This window comes from Strongylocentrotus purpuratus, unplaced genomic scaffold, assembly GCF_000002235.5.
Source record: "Strongylocentrotus purpuratus isolate Spur 01 unplaced genomic scaffold, Spur_5.0 spur5_scaffold_13, whole genome shotgun sequence".
Classification (NCBI taxonomy): domain Eukaryota; kingdom Metazoa; phylum Echinodermata; class Echinoidea; order Camarodonta; family Strongylocentrotidae; genus Strongylocentrotus; species Strongylocentrotus purpuratus.
The window spans coordinates 11,029,704-11,030,394 of record NW_022145598.1 but is presented as its reverse complement, the minus strand read 5'-3'; the positions used below and the strand labels follow the sequence as shown (position 1 = coordinate 11,030,394).

Here is a 691-nt window from a genome sequence, read left to right as displayed (position 1 = left end):
CTTATTATAATCATTGACATTATGATCCCTTACGTATGATAAATGCGAACAAAACTACAGTATGGTGTTCCTTCACTTACGATTCCATTCCTGACAAAATTGCATGTAAGTGATCTCGTGTAAAAATAGTGTACTTGTTTTTAAATATATATATATATATATATATATGTAAAACAGTTATAAAATGCATAGAGATTTCTTTTATATTCAATGTGACTTCTGCACTGGATTCTCCAATATTACATGACGTCATCTATATCGCTTCAAAGGAGAAAACATATTACAGGATCATGGTACGATGACGTCATCACGAGTGACCGAGCCGTCAAATTTGAACGTCCGTCCGTTTCGCTGCTTCTTCTTATCCATCCCGTTCTTAGTGTTCACTGTGATCCTTGATTTATATTCTAAAACAATTAAGGCACGCGGTGAATGCCAAGGCTCGAGGGTGAAATTTCATCCACAATCAGCGTCTAACTTCAGTTTGCATACGGGACATCGCATCGAGGAGAAGCCCAACTTGGATACCCGGATTTAAAAGGATTACACAACGTATACACAGGAAATGTATAAATATATCGCTCTCTGAGTATCCTTGGAATTCTGAGATATATTAAGCAGTATATTGGGAAAAAATGCATTGTATGCTAATTCCTGCAGCATTTCAAGTAGGCCTAAATCATGAAATTCT

At 36.3% G+C, this 691-nt stretch overlaps 1 non-coding gene across 1 annotated transcript; it reads left to right on the top strand.

The window, feature by feature from the left end:
- Positions 1-357: 357 nt before the first annotated feature.
- On the top strand, positions 358-458 carry Mir124 (microRNA mir-124). Its single transcript, NR_036405.1, has one exon. It is a non-coding gene; the product is annotated as a microRNA mir-124 (primary transcript).
- Positions 459-691: the final 233 nt, after the last annotated feature.